Source organism: Sebastes umbrosus, chromosome 24 (genome assembly GCF_015220745.1).
Source record: "Sebastes umbrosus isolate fSebUmb1 chromosome 24, fSebUmb1.pri, whole genome shotgun sequence".
Taxonomy (NCBI): Eukaryota; Metazoa; Chordata; class Actinopteri; order Perciformes; family Sebastidae; genus Sebastes; species Sebastes umbrosus.
Genome location: NC_051292.1, coordinates 1804712 through 1832553, shown reverse-complemented (window position 1 = coordinate 1832553; position 27842 = coordinate 1804712). Strand labels below are relative to the sequence as shown.

The 27842-nt window shown below is 43.4% G+C and overlaps 1 long non-coding RNA gene across 1 annotated transcript in view; it reads right to left on the bottom strand.

The window, feature by feature from the left end:
- Positions 1–13618, bottom strand: part of LOC119483422 — a 25821-nt gene extending 12203 nt beyond the window's left edge. The window contains exons 1-2 of the long non-coding RNA XR_005205678.1: positions 13588–13618; positions 6460–6461 (exon numbers count right to left, since the gene is read on the bottom strand). This is a non-coding gene — a long non-coding RNA (uncharacterized LOC119483422). The remainder of the gene's footprint in view (positions 1–6459; positions 6462–13587) is intronic.
- Positions 13619–27842: the final 14224 nt, after the last annotated feature.

The following is a 27842-nucleotide window of genomic DNA, read 5'->3' as shown; positions in this document are numbered from 1 at the left end:
AATCCACCACCTCATATCAGAAAGCTGAACCAGATCTCCTCGTGACCCCGTACACCAGCACCTCTCTGTCATCTCAACCCAGGAAGATCATTTTATATGATCATGATTAAAACTCAGCACCCCTCCCACGGCCTTCTGATGCATGATGGGATGTTTTATATTGGGCACAATGCCATTAATTATTTCTTTGATGGGAGCTTGTTTGTTATGATAATACACGCCGGTGTTCCTCCTCCCAGTTTGATGCACGCTGGATGAAAACGCCTTTACAATCACCAGACACTGATGTCTGAACCGCCACGGTTGTTAATATAAATCTTTTTTTCCTATTGTGCAAATTGCCTTCATTTACAGGCCTACCTCAGCCGCCGCCGCCGCTGCCGCCGCACCTTTCATGGAGAGCACTTTCATTTTTTTGAGCAGCTCTTTGTGAGTTTTAAGAAATAAATAATTGCTGGTGGAACTTGCAAACGTTATCTCAAATTAAATAATTAAAAATGCAGATTTAGGTGGGAATAATGAATCCCAGGAGGGGTGCGGGGGGGCGTCTGAATGGTTTTGTGCTTAATTAAAGTTTACAGACGGCTGTGATGGGATGCGACGTCCTGTTTTCTGAAAATATTTGCAGAGCGCGTTTCAACCTCTTTGTAAACATTTAACAGTCTTAATCAACTCATTAATCAAGCAAATTGCAATCATAACGTCCAATTGTTTTCTGATGGATAAATAAATGATAAACAGTCGTTTCTTTAATTGAACCAGTCTGTGTTTGGTCGCCGCCACCTTTGTGCCTTGTGTACAGAATCAAAGCAATACTGCAGGCGTTAAGCTTCTTGTTTTGTCTTGATTAGGACTCATTTTTGGGAGTTTTTTTGGACTGTAAGACGACAAATATTACAACATGAAGACTGAAACTCTGCTAGAATTAAGCCTCCATCAAGATAAAGAGATAATACTCATCCTAAATGGCAGCGATGGCTTCTTCTATAAAAGTAGTTTTGTTTTATTATCCACGTCCACAATTGTCTATTCGCCAAGCTGTTGTCTTTTTATGCATCAATTTTGAAAGTCAAATAAATTCAGTAATCATATATTCCTGATTTAACACATAAAACTTCTCAGCAAGGACATGTAGCTTTAGAAAAAATGTTGGCATTGTACGTTTCGGCAAACCACGAGATACGTTGAATGTCAACGTTTCTGAACCAAAAATACTTTTCATCCTCGTATCACACTTTCAGAAATGCACAAAGGCACGTTGTTAATGTTGTTGAACAACTGGTGAGGTTTAAGCAACAAAACTACTTGGTTAAAGTTAGAAAAAAGATCATGGTATGTGTTCAAATAATTATATATCAACGTAAATAAATAACAACTTTATTACATAACGTACCAAGAGTAACAACAAGATGTAACTTTCAATAACGGTCGCTCGATACACTACATCACTTACTTTGACTGAATGCAAAAAACGTCAACATTCAACGTAACCTCAGTTTGCAGGAATGCATAATGCCAAAGTTTTTTCCTGGCGACTCATTACACAGCTCGTACTTAGCATAATATCATGTGTGTAGCCATCAAATGCATATTTAAGACCATTTATGACAGCTTTTGATTTTCACATGAGTCAGCTGAAATCAAGTGCCCATTGTTTAAAAAATGAGTATAAATGTTTGGGTAAATCAGCTACCGTTATTGTAAACTGCAGACGTGCAGTCAACTAAGGAGGATGGGAAATTTGGAAAAGTATCATGTGAGCTCTCCTCTCTAATTTAAAGGAAAGACTCAGTCTGAGCTGAGCTGTTTCCATTCTGTTCCCTGACACTAAAGCCAGTATCTGCAGAGAGAAAAGTGCCTCCTTAAACTAGAAAGCAGAGCTTTAGGTCCTGGATTGATGAGTCGCTGCATTGACACTGAATTAGCGACTGGCTCTGTGGGCTCATGGGACTTTCTGTTTGAGATGTTCCATCCAAATGAGTTTCATTTGAATGTGGGGCTTCCAGCTGTGAATCAGAAAAACGTCCCCACATCCAGCAGTTGTTCCATTATTCACCGTCTGAGGAGCAGCTCCAGGATCTGTCTGTACATGACATCATCACCGCAGTGTGTCTCTCCGCCGTTCGGCTTAACGAGAGGCTGATTCACATTCACTAATTAGAAGTGAGGAGGACAGTATTATACAGAGAACATGTGGGAGTGGACCTTTCCTTTAAATACTAACACACAGTAATAGGCAACCTTACACACCGATCAGTCAAATACGCTGTGTGGACAACCAGACGTTATCCTAACCCTGCATGATTTGACCAATAAACGCAGGTCTCAATGTGGACATGCTGCACATCGTTAGATCAGTCAGATTCTCCACAATTCAGTCGTTCAGTTCATTTAATGGAAACCGTGAGCACCAAAATATAATTCATTAAGATGTACTGGCATGGTAATCAAGGGAGATAGCAACTCCTTACCTTTGAAGTGTCGTAAAGTCCTCATATACAGTATGTCCATTCCTCCATTATGTTTATTCCTTTAGTCCGTAAAGGTCCAACAATCAAAAAAATTGAATTCGCCAAATGACGACTGCACTTTAACTGACATAAACGACTGCACCATGTTGTTGGGTATGCTTGTTGTGACCTTGATGGCTCCAAAATACAAGTGTCCCCACCTTTGTCTGTTTAGTTTTCACCCCTTTTCCTTTTCGGTACGCCGAATAGGCTCGTTGCTGACGGGCTGCTGGGTTTTAAGAGGATAAAGAGAGGTGTTGTTAACTGTCTCAGAGCTACAGATCAAATTAATGATTTATAATTGATATGTTATTCCTAATTTTTATACAAGCAATATTTATACTGGATTAAATAAACAATTGGATAGTGTTTGTGATCTTTGCTGAGCATGAGTTTTGTGTGAAAGGACTACATAGGAAATACAAGCCGGTTGAGTTCAGTGATTGAAGCAAATATAAGCCTGCGCTATTACTTTCAGTTTGACAGTAATCTAATATAATGACCTCTGATATAGAGTCTGTAATAGGTAACTGATTACAGAGACTGACCGATACTGGATTGTTGAGGCTGATATTGATATTTGGCAATAAAAATAAATCTATAAACAAAACGAAAACAACTTTTGAGCAAAGATCCCTGGGATTTTGTTATTTAGAAGTTATGGCAAAGATATCTGCTCTGGCACGATGTTGTATGGTTAAAAATAAACTGTTATTAAAGGTGACAGCAACGGTTAATTAAATTAAACATGGTTAATATTAAAGAGGACCTACTATGCTTATTTCCAGGTTCATACTTGTACTAGAACACGTTTACATGCTGTAATGTTCAAAAAACGCTTTATTTTCCTCATGTCTCCTCATGTACTTTCATATACCGGCTGTGCTGCAGCACCTCTTTTCACCTTCTGTCCCCTTTAAACAGAACTAGAAATACAAAAACACATTGAACTTGATTGGAGAAATATCATGAATACATATAAAACATACCAATATGGGGTCCAGTTCATCGAGGGCTGATGGTGTCTCCAACCCATCACGAGTCAAACTTAAAACATGACTTAAGTTTTCTTTTGTTTAGGGGCATGAAATTATAAATAATGAAAAAGTGCTGCTCGAAAGCGTGCGTAACCTCCAGGCTGGATCCTGCCTGCTGATCTGCATCGTTCACACTGTGTTTAATAAGAATTGTCACATTTTTTAACGTTGCACCGTCGGAGAGCCGAGGCCCGCTGACCCAGAACAAACTAAATTACAGTTATGTAATGCTCGTCGCTGACTGACTCTATTCCTGGCGCTGATTTTTGAACCAATTAAACGCTGCCTATCAGACTTGAAGGGTGTCTGGTTTTCTTCAACTTCACTGTGATATGCGGAAAACATAATTACTGAACATGCTGTGGAGAGAAAGTGACATATGTAGGCTGGGAAACCTTCTTAGGGGGACTTTACTTCCAAATGTGCAGAATTAGAAGCGACATCTATTATAGCAGATTTAGAAACAACAATTTTTTTGATGCATTGATGCAGAAACAACTTCTTTATCATGACGAGCTGGCATGCATGATACTTTACATAACAGCACATTACAGCCGGGAATTAATGAGTTTTATAAGTATGCAAGTTCAGATGCATTTCACTCTGCTGCTTTAAATTTGATCACTTACGTCAGATTTTGCTTCTCAGGGATGCACAATGCATCGTGCGTTGACTTATTTCTGAACCTCTGCGACTCTTCTCAGCTTATATCCACAGAGACAAATATGTGTATTTTTGAAGAAGTATAATTGTGGCTTCCATGTTTCTGTTTGTTGTCATTGAGGTTGCTGCGTTATGCACACTTAAAGGAAGTTCAAAACTTCCTTGACATGGAGAGCAACACATTTGGTCCATTCAGTGATGAGATTTTATGGCTCATTGCACATTTTTGCATCGTATGTTCTTGGTAAGTTGTTAGCAACATGAATCAAACTCCCCTCAAACTGTGTATTCTGCAGCTTTTTCCACTTTCCAACCACCGGTAATGTGAGAACAGTTGTTATTGGCTAATTTCTGCTATATATGTGGGCTTAATATATAGGTTTCTTTGATTAGATCCTGCTAAAGTTCATCTACTTGGCCACAGTCTGAATGAGAACGAGTCGTACCGACACACAGGACTGATGCAGATGCAGATTGAAGCGCAGCAAATGCCGTTTCAGTCATTATTGCAGCGCCTGCAGCGAAAGCCTCGAGTGCCTCCCTTCTCATATTTATCAAATCTTCGGTATTCTGCCGGGTGAAGTACACCTTCCCCGGCTCCTTTTACCGATACACATATTTTAACAGGACACAGGGAGTCCAATTATTTGCCCACTTCTCACTTGTGTTCCTGGAGAGCCCCACTCAAGTGATTGGCTGCTGAAATGCACACTGACATCTATTTCTCATTCATGTGCGCCACACTTATTCCCACCAACAGTAATTTCTAAACTGATTTCCCGCACAGACTCACCTCGAGTGCCTGCAGTCACTTCTTGTCAGGGCATGAAGCCGGTAACGCCGAACTACAACGAGAAAGAACAGCACAGAAAAACAATTTCTAATCTCACACCTTCACTTCCTTTTGATGAGCCCTGCAGCGGGGCTGAATTAATGCCAGACCTGGATACCTCAAAAAGTGGCAGAAAATTGAGCTGTTGGCTGTCTGAATCATTTCGCCCCTTAACTGCTGTCTTTACAGGTGGCTTGAAGATTAATCTTCTTCTAAACAACCAGTTTGTTAAGTGTAAATTCACCACTAACCCGCAAAATTCATACATTTCAAAGAGCTTTTCTTTTTGACAAATCTGGCCGCTGTTCAAGCAGCGCGGCGCACCAGCAGTGGAAGGTTAATTCACCCCAGCGTCCTTGCATAATATTTGCTGCACGATGACAGGGAGGCGACACGGTGGCAGCCGCTTGATTGACAGTCACTTAGGGGTGTGCCATTTAACCACGGTGACCTTCCTCACATGTCACCGCCCTTATGAAAAGGTCACCCTTGTTGCACTAATGAGTCATCTGATTTCATGACGGTCTGATGCAGCCAAACAGTTGTGTTGAGCAGAAATTCACATTTTTAGGTAGAGACAGTGGAGTTCATCATAATGTCAGAGAGGTGGATGAAGGTGGTGGTGGTGGTGTGTCACCTGTCAGGTTAAATGTAATACCTTTCTATGATTACTGGAGACAAGTGCGTGAAGATGCTGCTTCCAGAAACGGTGGCATCCATCAGAAATAAAGGTTGATGCAACGTTAAACCATGTTTGAGTGCTCCTCCAAAAGAATACCTGTCAGAGAACGTGAGCGAAGTAGAGCGCGAGACTTTTCATCTTTGTCCTCTTAATATGCGCTCTCATTCTTATTGCTCGCTGGTTCTGATTGTGTAATTAGTTTTTAATATAACGATGTCTTATGAAAAGCAGGACACATATACCGTAAATATAAAATGCATTATTATCTTATCATTATCTTTTTATTAAGAGCAAACATCCGTCACTAAGGCCATGAAGTATGCTCTCATTGCATCCATCTGCTCCACGCTCCTCTTTGCTCCGGGCCTTTAGCCCGCCATGTCACAGACGGTAACAACAGGAATTAGCAGAATAAGCAGATATTATCTTACAACTCCATAATGGAAGCACATAACTAAATACCTCGAGGAAATTGCATAAACAAAAAGGTAATTGATTCCAGGCGAGCTGCAGGTGGACACTTAATTACAGGAAATTTATTAAGCAATGTCCATTAATCACATTGACGTGGAGTTATTAAAGGGATGCACAGTTTGCACTCGCTGGATAATGCAATAATGTTAGGACGGGATGCTAAACCAGTACGACTGTTGTACACGGACAGGAGAACTAAACACGGTTTAATTCAGATAAATAGGAAGAGGATGTGACATTAACCAGCTACACAATATTTACCACTGTTTACACATAGTACTACTGCTACTTCTACTTCTGCTCTCTTTTCCATTACTACTGCTATTAATACTAATTCTGATACTTCTGGCTGCTCCCTCTCATGCATTCATAACTGGATGCTGGCATATATACAGATTATGAATGATATAACATTACACAGTTATGATTATATAAAGTACGTCTCTATAGGAGAAGTGTTGAAGATACTTTACATTTTCTGCTACACTGTAATGTGTCAAAAACTAATTGTTATAAGTTTATGTCATAGACTGTAGATAAGAAGTGGACGTAGTCGGCGTGACGTCACCCGTTGGTTTGTGGACTGCCGTTTTTAAGCCTTAAGTTCTGCATCTTGGCCGTCGCCTTCTTGGTATTTGTCGTTGCCTCTTTGGTTTTTGCCCGTTGCCTTCTTGGTTTGTGGCCACCGCAGTTTTTAGCCGTCGTCATCTTGATTTTTGCCCGTTGCATTCTTGGTTTTTGCCCGTTGCCTTCTTGGTTTTTGCCCGTTGCCTTCTTGGTTTTTGCCCATCACCATCTTGGTGTTTGGCCATTGCCATTTGGTATTCGGCTGTCGCCATCTTGGTTTTTTATCCATCACCATCTTACTTCTTAGCCGTTCCCATCTGGGTTAAAGTAAAGAATTACCTCCACTACCATTACTACTATTGCTGCTACAACAAATACATTCCCCGTCGCTGCTAAACATCATGAATAAGACAGTTGACATCAGAAATAGTGTTGCAACTACCAGCTCTAAATAAAGTCTTAACACAACTGGAGGAGTTTACCGTAGATACCTTTGTGATATGTTGAGTGTAGCTGTTACTGAAATGGTAGAATCTTCCTGTGACAGTAATCCACGCTGACAGACCTCTCTCTTTCCAAGAACCTGTCTGCATCCTCCTGAAGGAGAGACTCTGAGAAATTGGCCTTATTCCCCACACACTCTGAGGCAAGTGGCAATTAAAGCGCTGATTAACGTGAGCCCGCTCTCGAACACAACTTCATAGGAGTCTGACAGAACAGTGGGGAGAAGGGGAGATAATTCAGAAATCTCCTGACCTTGTGCTTATTATCTGCGGTTAATGACTGCTGCTGCTGTTGGCCTCCTGATGAAGCAGGAACCTGGTCAACCTGTCTGATTAATTCTCTTTATTTCATACATTTTCTTCGTGGGTTTTGTATACAGTGGAAGCCGTCCTCCTCAGGGGCATCGGCCTAATTTGTTTATATAGTGCTTTCCGTCCTATTCCCCCCAGTGAGGTGACATTTCTTTGTGTCTTTCTATGTTACACAGACAGATATATTACACACAGTTATACTCTATACCAAATGAATCAATCGGCTGTTGGTTTTTCATGAAAATGACACATTACACATCAGAATAAATGATCTCATAAACATCATATTTTAGGATGAAGGGTGGCAGCGTGCAAAATAACTCCTGTATGCTCCTTTTAATGTGTTCAATTCTGCTTCATTGCTCTTTATGTCTTATGTAAAGCATTTTTAATTGCCTTGTTGTTGAAGGGTGCTGTACAGATAAGATTGCCTTGCCTTCCTACATTACCCAGAAAGCAATTCTTTATCAAGAAACATACACTTCTAGAGCAAAGCTCTTGTAATTTAGATGTAGATTAACATCGTGCTACTGAGAGCCTGTTGTTCTGTACAGACCAGAGAGTCAGAGTGATGCGACAGCAGCTGGCTGATTCATTGTTATTGATCCATAATGTGATGAAATTCATTACGGTTATTCTGTGCTGTGGGCCAGTTACACTCCTCCGTCTGAAGCACGGGTCACAGTCAGCGTTTGCTGTGACCTCAGGGTGAAGCTTGTGCATCCAGCCGACCGCAGCGGCTGCAGGAACCAGCGCCGGCCTCGCCTGCCTCGGTTTGATCCCGTAACAGATTGATATACCAAATAGGAGCTGACATGCATTGCTAAAGATGCCAATGGTAATTAATTAGCATCTCATTTTGACCGCGGCACAACAGGATGTGGAGCTTGCTTCTCGATGCCATTTCCCCCCTAGGCTTTGTATTATCAGGGTCAAAATCCCGGCTCCGCGCTCTGAGGGCCGCTTAATAAATTGAGGAGGGCACGTTGACAGTCAGATTTTCATGGCGCGTCCCCGTCTCGCTGGTTCCCAGCGCCCCTGGCTATGACAAACAGTCCCAGCTTCATTGCCGTCGAACGCAGCTCAGGAGATCAAAAGGGGGACTTAAAATGCGTCTCGTTGGAGTTATTAGCATTATTAGCATATTGGCACTTTGACATTTGGCCTGTGTCTCTGATTGAGATGGAAAGAGGTCAAACACGAGTGAGGAGGTGTAGTATTTATAAAAATTTAAAGTAATGACCCCCTTCAAAATAAGAGCCCTAACCCCACGTGGAGCAGCATTTACAGCTCTGCTCTATCCATGTTTCAGTTCAGTCTCACAAACAGTTCAACCTTTTTTTTTAATGTAATTGCAGCAGGAACATGTTGTGAGTAGGCGGTGCTTGATCAACAAACACATGACTATTGTATTAAACACATTTTTCCTTTCTTGTCACTCCAAATGAATGATACGGAATATCCACAGAAGTCAAAATGTCAGTACGAGGTAGAGACCTCGCTCTGGATGAAGGGGAGGCTGAACCACGTAGGGAGACCTCGGATGGACCCGCTGGTCTCTGTGGATTCATTTCTCCTTCACTGTTGTTGTTGTTGTTGTTTAGCACTTGTACATGTAGGATGTGACGGTTGGTCTTTGTGGAATTTGTCCCGCCCTCCTCTATTGTGACATTTGAACAGCTGGGTAAAAAGGGACAGTGACGAGCGCAGCGGTTTACACAACTCTCTGCGACCTGAAAAAATAACAAACGTGCAACGCTCATCGCGGAATAGACCTTCAGCGTCTAGGTGGCGCTCCAATTGCAAAGAATTCAAAAAAGTAAAAATGTGAAGATATCAGTTGTGGCGGTATCTTGTCATCATCTGCAGTTAGCTTTTTAATATCGCTTCATTGTATTATTGCGGTTATTGCGACAGCCCTAAGAAGGGCCTCTCATTGGTCTTTGCCCGCAGCCTTCAGATCACTACACCCGCCTCCGTACTGAATTGTGTTGCATACAGAATATAGTTTGGACCTGATACTTCTATCGACCACATTTGAATTTGTAACTATGAAATTACAAAGTGCTCAAATTCAGCTGTGGTTAGATTTTTTTTTTATCATGTTGCTTTTTCTGTTTTCATTCCTCCATGCATTTTTAAAGTTAGCGAGTGTAAAACCCCCAGGGGTCAGAGAGTTCTCCACATATTACAGCTCACTAAATGACCATGGAAAGTTTGAATTCAGGTACGCAAAAGAAAAACACCCAAATTGCAGTTACAGGCATTTTCCATGACAGCAGCAATCTAATCCTCTTTTTTTTTTTCTTCTTTTGGGGTAAGATGTTTTTATAAACCCCTCGGGGTTTTCGTTGCCTCAACCGCACTCTGTTTGTATCCCTCTTTTTTCCTCCTTTCTTTTTTCTTCAGCGGTGTGTGTGCAAATAAACTAAGAGCTGCTCTGAGAGCTCAGAGGTGGAAAAAGAGGAGAGATGACAAAAGACAGAAGAGCAGAACTGATGTGTTTGATCAAATTATGGCTGTGGTTTGGACCAAACAGGCCCACAGCTTCGCCAGAATCCAGCGGTATTACATTCATTCTTAACCTCAACAACCCTGTCAAAACCTGTTCGAACTTTAGCATCGGCAGCTCGCTCCGTACGCTTCCAGGTCTGCAAATTACAGAAATCAATATGACGGTTGAAATCAAGAAGACTTGTGTCAACAAAAGCATCGTCCTTCACTTAAGTGGAGAGCTGCTGTTTACCTGTAGGCTTTGAGTTTTAAGGTTCACTGTTTTTAAGGAATGTCTTTGCTTTGTGGGATCAAGAGGAGGAACAAAGGCTAAAACATTTGTTGTGAATTAAGTCTTGAGGGGAAGAGGGTTGAAAGAGAGAAAGCACCTAGCTGCAGCCTGCAGAGTGATGTGATGGGGGTACAGTAGGTAGATTGAAGCGTCCTGCCTCTGCCAACCACACCGCCGCAGTCAGATACTGTGGCTTATTGGATCCAGGCTCTGCGGATTTGGGGGAACGAGGCACGGCTCGCCCGCCCAGTCAAACCACAACAGAAGGCATGAAAACAAACTTCTCAGAATAGCAGTCCTCTCCGTAGTTTGGCTGCCTGTTCAAAGATTTGTGGGGAGATGTTTGATCTTAGTTCAATAATCAGACGTTTTTGTCAAAAGCTGCACCAGGCGACTTAGAGCTCTGGTGTCTCCACACGGCGGCGAGAGGCAACTGCCTCCACGTTAAAGGTGCAGTCTGCAACTTTTCACCTCACGGCTGCAGGCAGGTAGATTTAAAGCCTCTTGTGGTTAACACCTATCAGAGCCTGGATCCTGTCTGCTTTAAACTCTGGGGACAAGACATTAGTAGAAGAAGCTAGTCACCTGTTTTCTGTTTGTGCCTGTTCGTTTCAGTATTTACTGCACTAAAAGTTAATCTGAAACAAATCTTTAGCTCTTAGTTTTAACTCTAGATTTTAGAATTGTTTGAAAAACGGATAAATGGCGGTAAGTGCCTGGCAACGACTTGTTGTGAAGTGAATGCAATGCAACGGGGGAGGCAGAATGTTATCAATAGCACCCGTAATGCAATGATACAAATTATGCAGATTCAAATACATCAATAGATTGAATGTCTTGCATTTGCAAGATTGTGCAAAAATGCATAGAAGTGCTGCAGGACTCACCTCTTGAGGTGCTACGGTATTTCCAAAAGGGCTGACGCAGCAACTACTGCTAACTCTGCTAGCATTAATGCTAAAATGCATGAACAGACAACTATGATTGATGATGATTATTCCAAATTTCCAAAATGAAAAAGAAAAAATAAACAATCTTGAATCAAACTCTGTTCATGAATTAAATTCCTGTTAAGTTGAGACACTCCAGGCAAATAAATAATCTTTCATGCGGGTCAATTTGGAGATTTTGCTTCCATAACATGTTTTCTTTCAGACTAGTGGGAAGAAAAACATCCAAATACACATTTAGGTGTTTATTTTACTACTTTGTCTATTTGTGTCTGTAGATTTCTCTTAAACATTAGCATTAGATAATGCCTCATTTGCATATTTAAATATAACATTTCAGAAAACTTGTAATACAAAAACTAATTATCTTAATGTCAGTAATCAACCTGGAAGGTTTCATGGTGATATCTATTAGTTCATTTTTGTGTCCTATTCACCTCTAGTGTCTTCAAAATGTATGAAATTTAACAAAATAATTTTTTTCTCACATCCACCAAACTCTCCAGTTTCATTCCTCTCTATATCCTGAAGGTTTTTACAGAAGGGTTTGCTCATATGTCATTCATAACCTGATTTATACAACATTTAATTCCTAAAAACATGGAGAAAATGGACAGTATTTTTGGTTTATGTAGTGATAAAAAGAGATATCCAAAATCTCCTCAGTGAAAACCTCTGACTCTAACATGGCAACAAAATGAAACAAGAATTTTGAACCTGGTTTTATTCAACGTTCAGGTTTTTGTTCTAGAAATGTATGAAAATCAGTGTTGCTTTAAGATATGTGAGGAGTTGATAATAAAATACAGAAGAACAGCCGAGCAGAGAAAGATGATGTACATTATGAGAACATCAATGCATAATAAGCACCTGCAATTAGCCCGGACCAGCCATTGGCATATTCTAATTAATGTGCTGCCTGTACGAGGAATCAGTCAGAGCCGGCTCAGTCTAATTTGGGTGTGGGACGGGTGGGGGTGCAGATCACATCCTGGGATAATTGTGGGTGACTCCAGTCGCTCTCAGTCGGTGGGGTGGGGTGGGACGGGGCTCAGGTCTCCAGAGAACGTTAAAAAACTGTAAATTCCCCCTTCATCATTTGAACATGTGCCCTGCAGAGCTCGCTGCGAGAACACAGACCGGAGGAAAAAAAGTGTTTTACATTCACAGATGATCCTAATTTGGTGTGGTTTGGAGTGTAATTTAGATCAAACATAGCCATGTAAATGAGTCAGGGTTTTCATAATTAGGTGCCTCTGAAGAGGGGTGGAGAGCGAGGAGGGAAGAGCTCGGACCACATCAGTAGGTGTGGCGTCGAGGCCGTGCATCCACTGAAAGGCAATTTTTGGTTTTCTTTCTTTTTCCCAGTTCGGAGGGGAGCGAGAGAAGAGAGAGAGAGAGCGAGCTGCAGCGAGCAGGCAGGGGTTAGTTTAGGGGAAAACACACTCCCAGCGGCACACGGCAACAAAATAGGTCACTCTGCGCCGATTTGGCTTGTCTGTTTCCACTAAGCAACCGACTCGGCTCAGTGTTTGGTACAGAGGAAGAACTGGCCCGCTGCCAGCACACACACACACACACACACTGAGGCCTGTTTCCCCCAGTGGGGCCTGTTGATTGAGGATTACCACACTGAAATATTACGGCTATTGTGTAGGTGTAATGTTTACATTTACATTTTGGGTGAAACGGCTCACAATGAGGCGCAACAGTAGAACGAGACTTTCTATCAGCAGTGTTACAATCAGCCAACAGGAGGAGGCTTATACACGGACAATAGATGAGTAAATAAATACATAAATAACACAAATAATGGAGAGAAATTCTGTCACACAAATCACAAAGTAAGAGTATGTCATTGAAAATTAAATCTATAAATTGTTATCCATAATGGAGCATCTTCAAAAAAAATTAAATAAAATAAGTCAGTATGCAAGTAAATATATGAATAAATAAATAATTAAATAGTCACGTGAATAATGAATCGAAATAAGATAAAATCCCAAAATGGTTATGTATGAGACAGTCTAAGAAATGAATAAGGTCATAAATAAAGTAAATATAAAATAAACAACAAAATGTGAAAAAGGGTTTTTTTATTTTCATTTAAAGTTGAAGGCAGATAATTGGCAACAAAGCATAAAACATATTTAGTAAACAATAAGGCTGTCAATCGATTAATATATTGTATCGCGATTTTTTATCTGTTCAAAATGTACCTTAAAGGGAGATTTGTCAAGTATTTAATCCTCTTATCAACATGGGAGTGGACAAATATGCTGCTTTATTCAAATATATGTATATATTTATTATTGTAAATCAAATAACAACACAAAACAATGACAGATATTGTCCAGAAACCCTCACAGGTACTGCATTCAGCATAAAATAATATGCTCCAATCATAACATGGCAAACTGCAGCCCAACAGGCAACAACAGCTGTCAGTGTGTCAGTGTGCTGACTTGACTATGACTTGCCCCAAACTGCATGTGATTATCATAAAGTGGGCATGTCTGTAAAGGGGAGACTCGTGGGTACCCATAGAACCCATTTACATTCACATATCTGGAGGTCAGAGGTCAAGGGACCCCTTTGAAAATGGCCATGACAGTTTTTCCTCGCCAAAATGTTGCGCAAGTTTGGAGCGTTATTTGACCTCCTTCATGACAAGCTAGTATGACATGGTTGGTACCAATGGGTTCTTTAGGTTTTCTAGTGTCATATGATACCAGTATCTTCACTCTAGCTTTAAAACTGAAAAATACAGAATCATGTGAGACAGGAACTCAGTTAATGGGACATTAAATGCACATTTCTGTTCTGTAGTTCTAACATTGGATGCAGTTTATTGTGTTAGAAGGTATAATATTATGTATGAACGTCGAGCGATGCTCTTACTGTCAGTCAGAAATGCACAGATGTGACCGTATGGATGTATAAGTCACGGTGAGATAGATGATGAGTTTACATGTGAACAGGCAGACGTGGAGCAGCAGTTGATGGATTGTTATTTGGAGCTGCCAACATGCAGAAAGTGCAGCCTTCTCTGTGGCTCTAACCCCACAAAAGCCTGAACCGTGGCGCTCCAGAAGCCAAAGCGTTTCGCCGCCTGTCTGTCTGTACTTCCAGATAAGAATCACATGCAGGGTTTTTTGCTCTGCAGAGGATGCCAAGAGTCTAAAAGTGTGCTGTAAAATGCATGTGATGTGCAGTTTACTAACATCAAGCTGCCTCGTCTGTACAAACAGTTTTCAAACTCTCGCTGCCAACGTGTGCAAAAGTTTCCTCTTGAACGCCGGTGGTAGCCAGCGAGGGCCGGCGGGGCCACCTGCACAGAAGGTAAATGCAACATGGCGGGATTGCGAACCTCCCTAGGGATGCTGGGATAGCCACATGGCCCGCCAGATCTGCCAGGGTGGCCCCGGCGACACCCGGCTGGGTGCCGTGCTGGGCGACACGCAGCTAAGCCCGGGGATTAGCTCACGGTGCCACCTATCTGATGAAGGCAGAGCCAATGGGATTGTCTCCCCTCTCTGCGTTCACTCTCTCTGTCTCCTGACTCTCTGCTTTGCTACTCTCTTTGTTTCTGGCAGCAGTGGAGAGCACATACATGCCACCATGCTGCTGGTAAAATGTATTGTTGGCTCTGAGCTGCTATTATCTTGGATTGAGGAGTGAGAGGCTGTCCAAGGAGGAGGACATTACCTCAACGCTCCATCTGAAGAGTTGACTTCCCTCATGTGATGAGACACCTCCTCTCACAGAATGATTGATCGCCTGCATTTAAAACACATTATGCTACATTTTAAAGGACAGTCAGCCCATTAAATCCTTCTCTGATGAGATGATTGAGAGTTTTTAACTGCATCCTCCCTATTTACTCAGATTTAATGACACTTGTGAGTTTTTTAAATGTTCGGAGTGACGATCTTTCTTCATGCCTTACGTTCTCTCTCACTATACATTCGGACAGTTCTATAAAATGATGACTATGTAGTCGAGTTTATAGTGAGTAGTGAGTGATTTCGCTTTAGCTTTAACTACTACTACAACTTCATGTAGTTAGGTCTAACTGTGTCCGTTCCGTTAACTCCTTGAAGGTCGTTTTGTAAACTCATCAGTAACGATGGTCTTTATATTTTCTGTTTCACCACAAAACCCCGTGTCCCCCTCACACCTCTTCTCCTACTCTTAATTAGCCAAAGTTTGTGTCCTGGTGTCAACGTTCCCTTTTGATAATAATGAGACGGGCTGTAGGATCTCCCCTGTGCTGTATAATGATGTGTCACCACCGTGGGACACCTCCGACTCACTCACATCTCTGTGTGAACCAGGTAGTCTTTCCATACCTAATTAAAAAAGTCCTCCTAATCATGCACACAATGCATTTTACTGTACATGATTAACTGATGAAGTACAGTTCAGGACTAATTCTAAAACATCAGTAACACCCTCTCTGGTGTTAGTTAACTCTCTCTGGATCCTGAAGGACGTTATCAGGTAGCCGAGGAGCTTCACTATTAAAATAGCTCAGCTTTTGAAGACGTAATCACATCAGCGTTTGAAAAGTTAAGCTCTTCTCCATCACCCAGATTTGATATGTGACATTTTGTAATGAAACCCTTCAAGTTGTGCTCAGGAAATGACCCGTCATTCAAACAAATGAGATCTAAATGGAGCTGCTTGAGTCTCACGTCAGCTCTGCGTGATCCGACCTCTCTGATGCTGTCTAATTAAAATGGACACTTCTCTGCTGTTTCTGCACACTGTAAATTAATATCTATATATATCTACTTTATGCATGCGGTGGATTTATCTTCCTGTTTTGGTTGCAGCTGATCAGCTGGATCATTAATGCCCTTTAATGAGTGAATATAAGCTGCAGTAGGGATTATTATAGTAAACTAAAACTGAAACTAAAACGAAAATAAGCAGGGAAAAATATTTTTAGGAAACTGAAACTAAATAAAATATAAATCCTTTAGGTAAAACTAAACTAAAACTATATTTCCTGGTTAAAAACAAATAAAGATGAACGTAAATTAATTTCAGTTTTAGTTTTTTAGCTAAAAAAAGGAGTCCGCATGAATTTCCATGAAGTCTCGTAACATTAAATCACAGAAATTGAACAAACATGACCTTCCATTAGATGGCGCTATGTCGCAGTTGCTTCACATTGAACGCTAAAGTAGCGCAATAAATAAACATTTACTATTATGGCCATACACAGTTCTCCAACCATGTATTTAGTACGTCTGAGACATTATATCTGGCCCTAACAAAAACTATAACTACTGGAAACTAAAACTAAATAGGGAAGCTGTTTTATCAAAATGTAAAATATAAATTGCACCATTTTCTAGACTTTATATTCAAACTAATAGTTAATACGATCAATACGGTCGTCAAACATATTTGTATAAACTAATATTACTTTATTCCATAAATCACCTACATTGTTTGACCTTTTGTTTGCACAAATTAGGAGAAAAAATGACACAAATCAGGCCCAGATTGATGCCAAAATGAGAAAATAATACGTGTGCACTCAAACAAGCAATACATCAACAACATAGAGAGTCATGATCTGAAAATCTTCTCTGTCCAAACTACAAATTATTTTTTATTTCCCATTTTTGTTAATGCACTTAAACAGTGACTTAAATTACGCACCATTCTAGCTTAAACAGCCTTAATATAGTCATTAAAATGCATTCAAATCCAGCAATTTTATGGTTTAGAGGACACAATTACTCTATTTATTGTTAAATAAAGTGCCTGCAACTATGATTTATCAACTTCAAAAAGTGAATGTTGCCCTTTAAGTAGTACATTTACTTTTTTTTTTTCACAATTCCTTTACTTTCACTCTGTGCTCCACATATGCAGTAATTTTCAAACAGATCCTGAACCCACTAAGAAGTCACTCATGGACCAACATACAGTAAGACCCCCTCTAAACCTTTCCTAGCCAAAACCTGCCGAGTCCCCCTCCCCTCGTCTCCCATCCTCACCCCACCTTCCCTCCCCCCCAGAGCGACCCGAGGCCGGGCACAGAAGGGCCGGGCTGCCAAGCACAGCACATGGCTCTGGGTCTGGGGACAACAGAAGTCGAGGTCCCTGCAGGGCCCTTCAGCTTTTACACACTCACCCCCCACTCAACACACACCTCGGGCGGAGGGGGAAAGCACACAGAGGTCCCTGCGGGAGAAGTGAGGCGACAGGGACGGTGATTCCTCAGAGCTACACTCCCCTCTCTCTCTCTCTCCTCTCCTCTCTCTCCTCCACCTCTCTGCTGCAGGCTACGTCCTGCACATGTGATAGGACAGACAGTCTCATGCTGCATTACACATACACCTCTCTGTCCCTGCCTGCCTCGCTCAGAGCCATGTTCCCTGATGTAGCATCAAAACTGGGACACCAACATGACACTCCTCCACACAGGAAGGATGGAGACGGTATGAACCGGTGCACAATATGCACTTTGTTCTTCATCCTTTTCTTTATATAAAGCATTAGGTTAATAATAAAAATGTAATCTGTAGTGAAACTGACTAAACACTCCAACATTAGGGACCAATTGTTTATTTATTTTATAATAAATACAGTTATTTATGAAAATAATATTCTTAAAATCATTGTGATGTCTGCTGTGTGTTGCGGTTTAGGTAGGGTGGTAGGGTTCGTGTTTCTGGGGGGTTGAACCCAGGTGGCTCCAAATCCCAATTTGGCTAAGGGCACCAAAAGGGCTAGAGCCGACCCTGTATCACGTGATACCAACGTTGTTATACTATTGGCTCACAAGCCTTGTTAGAAGTGGGAACCAAACGTCAGATATCGTCCACAGAGATACAAGAAAAGACACTTTTATTCAGCTTTCTAAAAGCTCTGTGGATGTATTATTTAAATTAAAAAATGTTATCAATAAAACTTTTAAAGTAATCAAATTTCTCTTCTAGTTTAAATGACTAAGTAAAACCTGCACCTCGTGCGCTTCAATAAAACGGTGTTTTACCTGCTAGTGGAGTGTTTTCATCCTCGCAGTGTTCATAATTAGATAAACGTCTTCATATGACGGAGATGAAAGTGTAGGTAAAGTCATTGTTATTAATTCCTGTGTCTTTTCATGTGTTTCTGACGGAGGCTTTTAAAGAGTCTTTAAAGCGTCTCGCTCACGTCCCCGGGGAACTTTAAAGTCACATCAACCGCTGCTTTTATGAGCCCTTCTCGCAGCAAAACGGATGACACTGAGCGCACTAAGATTCAATATTCTCCGAGCTGAGTGTACATAAAGACCAGTGCTCATCTGCGCCTGCTTATTTGCTCTTACAAGTATTAGTTTCTGTATTAGATTCCCAGCTCAATATGGGCTCGTTTTGAACTTCTCCACTTTTAGAGGAACAAAAGTTGGAACAAAAGCAGACCCACAGAGTTCATTAGCTCTCTCATAATCTGCCGATGTGGCGATAAAAAATGTGCAGCAACAAAAAGCAGCGAGCTTTCCCTGACACGCCATTAAACTGTGATGCATGACTGTTGCTGGGAATACTCCGTCTAAGTATTTCCAGTTGAAAGGTCAACGGGGAGACATGACAGCGTTACAGAATGGTGCGCTGTACGTTTTCTTATTCCCCGTGTTGTTAATATCTGTCTATTTGAGCAAGGTGTGGAGATTTGGGTTTGATATGGCGGCCCAGCCAGCCCTGATGCATGAAGGAGGCACAAACATCCTTTCACGGTGGCGGGCGGGGCGCCCATTTTAATTGACATAACCTGTTTATCTGTAATAGTCCTTGAGCTCCTGTAACCTCCCAATAAAACACCCCGCTCATTTTTCTGCTCTTTTATCTGCAAAACCAAGTTGTTATCGCAACACGAAGCGTCGGCCGCTATCTTCCATCACGACTACTTCTAATGGCTTTTAAAGTAGTTACCTGCGAAGTCCTGACATTTATTACGACCATTTCCGAGGAGCGACGCGGCGCAAAGGTCTGCAGCTATCAGGAGGCGACATCATTATGAATTATTGTTTGCGGCCAAGGTAGAAAATTGTACTTTGTGGCTCCGTTTCCCCCGTGATAAATCAACCAGTCACTTTTCACATCTCGGACTCTCAAAGCTGCTGAGCGTAGGACTTTTAGCCCCCCCCCTACACACTGTTTACCCATTTCCTTCTCCCTCTCCGCCGCTGTGAAAAAGCTTCCTGCAGGTTGTTTGCTGCAACAGCCAGTTTCTTCCATTTCTCAACCACAGATCTTTGCTCATTCCTGATTATTAGCGCCGGCCTCAGCTGATACTTTTCAAATATTTATCCTAACGGCACATTTCCGCTTCCCAGGAAGGAAAAGAAAACACAAGTGACAGGGAAATAACTAGACAAAGGGTGCTGTATTTATCAGCTGCTATCAGATGGCTGTTAACATGGTTCCTGGACTGTCTGTGAGCTCTGGGAGAATGAGAGGTGAAGCAACACAACTTTATCCCCGACTACATCTCCTCTGGTAAAGTAATCCTCTGTGTGGCGGCGGCGAGATAAGGCCCGCACACTCGCTCACGGCCCAGACGAGGCAGAGTCGGGGAGAAGTTGGCCGTCACCGCGGCGACGCCGGGGTAAACAGAGGTGATCATTGCTCAGTGAGAGGAGCTGGAGTCTCACTGATCTTCTGTCAGAGCCAGGGTCATGGAGCCGGGGAGAGATATGGACCACAGAAGAAGAAGAAGAGGAGGATGATGGGAGAGAGAAGACGGATGAGAGAGAAGGAACTGAGAAGGAGGGGAAATAATGGAGACAAGACGGTGACAAGAAAGATGGCAAACTGGACGAAAGAAAAAAACAGATTAAAAAGAGAAGGAGGAGAGAAATATGGGAAAAATTAAAGTGAGGTTGAAGAATAAAAATGAGGGATGACGACAAGGAAAGGAAAGGTGGTGAGAGAGGAAGAGAGGACAAATTAGAGCGGAGAAGAGGAGAAAGATGGATGGTGCATGTTGTGAAGAAAAAAGGGGAGGAGGGAGAGAAGGGAACTAATTGGGAGAAGAGGAAGTAGAGATGAAACAAGTGTTGAGGTGTAAAAAGTTTTGAATAGGAAATAAACAGAGGAAGAGAGGGAAGAGAAAGAGGACTAGAGACTAAAGGTGAAGAAATGAAAACAGGGGAGGAGGTAGAAAAGGATTGTGAAAGGAAATCTATGTTTCTATTTCGAAGAAGGAGAAGAAGAGGAGGAATAGGAAGGAAGAAGAAGAAGAACTAGGAAGCTAAAGAGGAAGGAGGAGAGGAGAAGAGAGACGTGCAGAGGAAGTGAAGGAGGTAGGAGAGGAAAGGAAAGACGTGCAGAGGAAGTGAATGTGTCTGATGGGAGGCCTCTTCGTCTAGACTCTGGACTACAAAGAGAGTAATTAACAATAACACCAACCTGTCTTCCCTTCACCTACTTCAGATGGAGCGCCGCGGGTTACAGCCCAGCGTTACCTTGATGTACTACGGCGTGCTCGCCGCCACTACAACCGACCTTCTAGTGCATTCTGATCAGCGCGCCCGCCGCTCTCCGGCCCGATTAGGACGATTAATATTAATGGCTTGGCAGTTTCTCTTTGCTGATCAGAGCTCTCGGCTGACTGCTTCCCAGCGTGGAGCCACACCTTGCTGTAGGTGACTGTCAGCTTTGATTATAGGCAGATTAAGGGCTCTCTTTCCCGCCGCCGCCGCTCCACATACTCAGATAAGCTGCATAAGCGCCGGACGATTATTCACTGTCAGAGAGCGGCGAGGGGTGATGCTGTGAGGTTTGACAGCACGGCCGATTGCGTCCTGCCACACTGTAAAAAGTGTCTGTCTCTTTTCCAGTTGTGGAGTTTTTAATTACAACAGGGAACCAGGTGAAAGTGTTTTTATTGTACCTGAAAGTATATGGAAAACTGAATCAATACAACTAATGATAACTAACACACCCCAATCAGTGATGTCACAACACATGTCAAAGGTCACAACCTACTGTGATGTCATCGATCGGGGTACGGCAGATGCACAGCGTGCTTTAAAGCTATAGACGTGCAGGAGATTTACCTTTTATAGGTGTCACATTCTGCCTCTCTGTCCCTCCCACTTCCTCGCCAGAGGGTCTATCGTGTCATCTCAGGGGTCTGTATGGGTGTCGGAGCGTCCAGTGTGATGCAGAGCAGAAAGCTGTATGCTAAACAGCGTTCACACAGTGATGGATGAGGCAGCGGGGCTGATAGTGGCTGAAAGGTAAAAGTCTATCCAACACTGAGGGGTCGGAGAGGAGGAGGGGAGGTGGAGAGCGCCCACCAGCCGCCGCCGCTGCTGCTCAAGTCATTTGTAATACATTTATTGCTGAGTCAGCATTCCTGAGCCTCAGACGGCCCCTTTCCTCCCCTCACATGTTGCTGCTGGATCTGCTATGATTTGTGGATCTCTCTCAGAGCTGGATGAGGAGCTGTTGATCCATCTCATCATCAGCAACACAGTGTATTTATCTCTTCTTCAGGTGTTTTGGTGCAACTGTTAGAGACTCCAAACCGAGTACATGGCTGCACCGTGTACGGTCAGTCGGGGAATTTGTGGATAAATTGTTGCACAAATAGTCAGTGGTCATACAAAACGCCTAAAGTCTTCTCGGTTCTTCTTCTTCCATTTGTGCACAAACGAATCAACAACCTGAACCGTATCACTTCCTGTATGTCGTTAAATACCAATGTTGCATCACTGCTTCGTTGTGTTACAGATGAGCATAATGTGTGAAGAGCATCCCAGATTATTAAGTTAATACCCATTTCTGAGTAGAATTAGCTCAACCCCGCCTGAGCCGGACCAGTAATTACAGTAACGGCGTCGGGTCGGGTTGCGGCGGCGGCCGGCGTTAATCATGTGCTATCAAACCCGGGCTCCTCTGAGAGCCAATCAGGTATCAGATTGCTCTGGGAGTAAAGAAAACAAGGCTGAGCAGGAGAGGTGTACCCAACCTCATCTGTCTTCCTCTCAGCGGGGGGGCTGCCTGACCTTTGACCCCCTCAGAGCGCCGCAGCATCCATCACGACATGTTAGGTAATGTGGTTAACTACCTACTTCCCCCGTCAGGACTGGAGCTGCTGCAGGGCATTGTGGGGCGCTTCCTCCAGGTAGACCGTCCAGAGGGGGCGATCCTTCTTTCTGCCGGCTCTGACAAAGAGAGCGGCTCATTATAAAGCGATCTGCAGCGGTCGCAGGTGAAAAACGAGCGTAGTCCATCACGGGGCGCTCTGGCGTTTCAGATGTTTTCTCCTCCCTCTGAGTCTGTTGTGGTGTTGCTGTCGTCTGAGGTGCTAAATGGCCTGTCGGGCGTGGACGTGAGAGGGAAAGCTCATGCAGGATGGAGCACCTCTCTGGAAAAGTGATCCGTGTCTGCAACGCGTCGCAGAGTTATTTGTTTGTGGATGTGCGATGATAATTTTCCAGACGGTCATTTACAAATTAACGTTGTATCCTCATACAACGGTTCGTTGGATGCGGATCAGACTTTTGACTGGTTTTAGTTTGATGTTCATCCTCCGTTCACCTGCACCGTAGCGACCTGCTTGGTTACCCCTCATCAGTACATCAAATCTGCTTTTTCAATCTGTAGATAGAAACTAAAACATGAATCACAATCTGGTGTCTAACTTCCTGTACAGTTAGGAAGTGAGCCGTGCTGCAGTCAGTGATGCTACTGTATGCACAGAGGACTTAATTGATTGTGTGCAGTTTCAGTGGCTTAGCATCTGGCGCTGGTGATAATCCCCCTTCTGTCCTGCATCAGTCGGATGTATTGATGAAGCACTCAGGGCTGTAGTGCTACATTTACTCGGCACATTAGCCCATTACAGTTATGGGCAGACAAGTAAGTAGAGACTCTTTACCTGAAGAGGAATCGCTTGTGGAGGGAAGAAAAGCAGGCTGCATGTTACTGTGAAAGTACAAGCTCAAGCTGTTTATATGTGTCAGATTACTACATACATACGCAGATAAAGTACTCAAGTTTGACCCCTAAATGACCTTTTTTAGTTTAAAAAATGATTGCACTTATAACCTGTTATGCACTTCTTATTGTATTATTAAAAATAAAGTCTGGTGATATACTCGTATTTGAGCTCTAAAAGTATTCAACACCATCATCTTCCATTACATTTTTATAATTTCCATTTAATTAAGCAAAACAGGAAGCATTTAAACGCTCGCTACAGTGTACTGCTTCAAAATAAAAGCCCAAATGAGAGTGTCATTTGAGAGAATAGATTAGTTTGACCCCAACATGACCCTCTTTTGCAGCAACTTCTGACTGATAACAGGTGATTTTTCTGGGGTTTAGTCCTCGTATAAATGTATATTCACTGTTTTGACCTCAGCGCAGCGTCTTTCTGTAGAGTTGTGTAAATTGCCATTTTGATGTAGGGTTATGTGCACTCAGGGGCGTCCTGTGCTGAAATGTTGCAGAGATCCGTTCAGTCAGGGGAGTCTTTTCTGTTTGTTGTGTCAATAAACAGCCACCTAAGGCCCTTCAGGAATCCGACAAACACCACTTGATCTGTGGTGCAAAGACCATTAGGGCCAGGTATATTGATGGCGCCGCGCCGCCACAGCCCAGCTCTCCTAGCGTGAGGCAGCATCCATGCCGAGAGGACACTTGTTCAGTGTGTGTTTCCAATCACACGCCGGCCGTGCCGAGATGCCTAATGGCCTCGCGCTCAGCCTGTCGCAGGCGAGCGCCCGGCATACGGCGCATGCGCTCCCGACCAGCCTCCGTCCCATTGGGTGCAGTTCGGGGGCTCGGGCAGATGGGATACAGGGAACAGGGAAGAGGGGTGGGGGGGGTTTGAAGGGGAGAGCGAGGGCGAAGGGATGGCGTGTGTGTGCTGCCTCTGCCCATCCGTGCATTCAACATGCCATCCAGAGACCCCCTTTTGCGAACTGCCCACACTTCATTAGGATGCCAGGATAATGGCCAACAAGCAAGCGCCGTGACACCCCATTTCCTGTGCACTGAGCTCTCCAACCACGACAGATGTCGGCAGTGCCGCCGCCGCCGACACTACCAAGGGCCCCTCCACTTCCTGCCCGCTTGGCCGAGCCGCCGTCCCACCGCCAGGGAAGAAGGGGCAGCCGGGGCGGTCATATACACCAAAAACGGCGCTGTTGCCAATCTGAGGCACTTATGGCGTGGGACATGTTTGTCCTTTTTTTATTTTGTTTTACCAGATAGTTTTCAAATCTCCCTTTTTGGAGTTAATAGCTGATTTAGTACCCGCGCTGGGGATTACCACACAGCAAAGAATCATTATGTTTCGCTCCCCGCCTCACCACCGCCACCGCCGCCCCTCCAAAATCCAAATGATGTATCTGTAGACAAAACATAAACAGATGTTCCAGTGGCTGTTAGGTGTCCTCACCGGGGATGTGCACGAGGAGGGAGGGGGGGGCGATCATTCGACATGTGTGTTTGCGAGCATCGGGGACAATGTTGTTTTAAAAGGTGTTATTATGCTTTTGCGGCGTGGGGTGTGCACCGGTAATAACGGCGGGGCCAGATTTAGAGTGCTGTCATGGACGCATCAGGAGAGGGAGCAGGGGCCGTGGACCGAGGCTAATGGAGGCAAAACAACCTCCAGCTCCGGCCCCTGCTGTCCAAAAATCAGCTTTTAGAGGGAAAACACAGGCCACCTCTCAGCGCTCACGCAACACGATACGTCAATATGAGAGGCAATTTAATCCCCTCATTTGAATATGCATCCTCGAAAAAAACCTCCCTCCCTCTCCTCCTCGCCGTTTTTGAACCCCGACCAGATTTCAGGACCGTGGGGGGAGGAAATTGTTGTACATTTCCTGACAAATTGAGTTAAACGGACATTAAGTAGGGCTTTAAGAAAACAAATGGTCGTCTTTATCACAGGTGGACACTGATGGCTTAATGGGGGCCTGCGAGCTGATCGTATCACCGCCTAATGGCTTGACAGGATGCATTAAGGTTTTTGTGTAAAGAACCGGCGAGCGGGGCCAGGCAGAATGGCGAGATGCAGACCTGTCAAGTGCTGCGTGTCCCCTTTTTTTGTGAGCGGGGAAGCAGATGTTTGTGTATATACGGTGGACTGGCAGAGGAGGCCGGCAGCAGATGCCTGTACCGGTGCCAAGGTTCAGAATGGTACAGACGGTACATGTTCAGGGAGAGAAAGCTGCCATAGGTGGCTCCCCAGCTGAACAAGCCCACCCCCCCCCCACACCCTCTGCCCCCCTTCTGCTTAACCACCGCAGAGTCCGACCCCTTTTATTTATTCATCTATTTGTTGAATTATTTACTCATTCCATCGCTCGTTTGGCCGTTAAACGACCCGCCTGGAGGCACGCGAGAGATGGAGCGTTTACTTCAGGGACAGATGACCGTTAGCTTCATTTATTGGGAAAATAAAAGCTAATGCTATAACACTACGGGCCTTTACAGTCCGGGCTAAAGGGGTGAACACTTCTGACTCTGAATTAATGAAACATGAAACATCATAGGATTTTGATGCTGAATGTTTGAAGTCACCTATTGCAACAACAGACACCAAATCACAGACTTGATGTTGATATGCTCCTCTTAAAACTTCAAAATCAAAACTAGTTGCTATTATCTCTCAGTTCACTTTGAAATTAAACTCCTTAGGTCGCTGTTATCGCATTAAAACTTCATAACTTCAGTTTTGGTTGTTTAAAGGGTCAGTTCACTCAAATTACTACATGCAAAATATTGCAATACGCTGCTGTATTGATTTTTTCCCCACCTCTAGTTGCAGATAGTTGTGAGTTGACTATTCGAAATACATACATATGTACACACTTGTTCTTTGAAATGAAAGTGATAAGAGTAAGTAGGGAACATACTTTTAGGATGAGCTGCAGCTTTGTGCCAAAATCAGATGTTTACCCTTCAAAATATGTGACATCAGAGCTTCATTTGCACTTCAATCATGAAGGTTACATAACGACTCTTCACCCCTGAAACATGAATGTAATGAAGCTTTTGTTCAGGTCTACTGTAGCCAAACATTATCCTTTCCTGTTGAGGTTCATCTCATCTTCTAATTCTTTTGTTATTAACATCTATTGAATGAATACACCAAAGTGTCAGAGCAATAATGGGGAACACCTCAGCCGTTCATTATGAGGCGGTCTGCATGTATAAGGTAGTGATGCGCTCCGTCGACATTGATAATCCCTCTGAGCACCTCAGCGGCCTCTGCTCGCTCTCACTCGCCGTCTCCCAACACGGCGGCGGATCACAGCCTCTCCTCTGACACCTCCCTGTAGTTTGGATTTGAAGAGGGGAACTTTCTCCTCTTCCTCCCCCCCGCCTTCACCCCCACGGCGCCCCTGCTTTGGAAGGAGAGCTCTGCTTTGCGAAGGTACAGCTTGTTTTATTAACATCAAAAGCGCCCGTGGGAGACGGCGGTGATCAAATTCCCCTCTAATTAAAATGAACCTGGGTTGAGAGTGTTGCGCTGTTTAATATGTACAGAACGCTGCTGATTGCACAAAGCGGCTCCTCCTTTTGTTGGCGCCGATAATGCGCCGACGTGGGCGGAATGAGCATACCTACGGAGCATCCCTGCGATCTGGGTGATGTCCTCATCGCCGTCTGATGTGATGTCAGATGTGGCCAGTGAAGCCTAAGCCTCACCTCGCCTTTAATTTGGAGGGTGATTGATGGACCTGGAGGCGATATAGCGGAGCGTTCAGCTCCTGTCTAGGTTGCCTCCTCCGCCCTTTACAGAGCCGCCCTTCCCTCGTCCTCGCCTCCCAGGACGCCTCCAAACTTTCTCAGTTCAAGTTCACTTTGCACTTCCTCCTCGGCTTGTAACGGGTGGTGGTGTATCTGCAAAAGCTTTGCATCCTTTGGGGTCAAAGACGGGGCGTATTATTTTCAGCACGTCCATGTGTAGGATTCAGGAACAGACGGGATAACAAGTACAATATCTCTGTCCTGTCAAAAGGAAATTAACATAATACATCTATAGAAGGTTGATAGATGTTGTTCATCATCAACAACTAGGTGATTACTTGATGGAGTTAGATCTCTGGTTTTGAAGCACATAAGTTACTATACTTTAACAACCTGTTCTCAAGCTGCCCCTAGTCAGCATTCAGTGTATTATATTGCAGATTAAACTAATTTAAAGTTTGAGTCTGTTGTTGGCTTTGTGTTGTTAAAACGTTGAGTTTTCTCTGCTAAGTTCTCAGGCCCGTCGGTCCTGTTCTTACAGTTTAGTCGCCACTAGTGACGAGAATCAAAATGTGTTGAGGGAATATTGTGTCTGGACGTAGCCTCCTGCTCGGGGGCTTTAGAGTCAGGTTTGGGCTGCGGTTATGACGGAGAGGTGAGATGAGGGATACAAATTCAATTTAGGTGTTTCTGCCGATCAATGACAGCAATCCAACCTTGATCTCAGGTTATGAATACCTGAGCAGATGTTTCATGTAACGCATACAGATGACACAAGAGCTACAACTCTAGAAACAGA